Source organism: Propithecus coquereli, unplaced genomic scaffold (assembly GCF_000956105.1).
Source record: "Propithecus coquereli isolate 6110/MARCELLA unplaced genomic scaffold, Pcoq_1.0 Scaffold694, whole genome shotgun sequence".
NCBI classification, from domain to species: Eukaryota; Metazoa; Chordata; class Mammalia; order Primates; family Indriidae; genus Propithecus; species Propithecus coquereli.
In genome coordinates, this window is record NW_012152996.1 from 189,925 (window position 1) to 190,222 (window position 298).

At 40.6% G+C, this 298-nt stretch overlaps 2 gene segments (V, D, J or C); both read right to left on the minus strand.

Annotated features, from left to right (window-relative positions):
* The window catches only part of LOC105823719, a 72,750-nt gene that overhangs the window by 52,106 nt on the left and 20,346 nt on the right, over positions 1-298 (minus strand).
* LOC105823718 overlaps positions 1-298 on the minus strand; it is a 213,342-nt gene that overhangs the window by 26,842 nt on the left and 186,202 nt on the right.

Below are 298 nucleotides of genomic sequence, written 5' to 3' on the forward strand. Positions count from 1 at the left end.
GGATCTACATCTGCATCTACATCTCCATTTGCATCTACATCTGAATCTGCTTCTACATCTGAATCTACATCTACATCTGCATGTGCATCTACATCTGCATGTGCATCTGGATCTACATCTACATCTGCATCTGCATCTACATCTGGATCTATATCTACATCTGCATCTACATCTGTGTCTGCATCTGCGTCTACATCTACATCTACATCTACATCTGCATTTGCATCTACATCTGAATCTGCTTCTACATCTACATCTACATCTGCATCTGCATCTACATCTGCATCTACATCTGCAT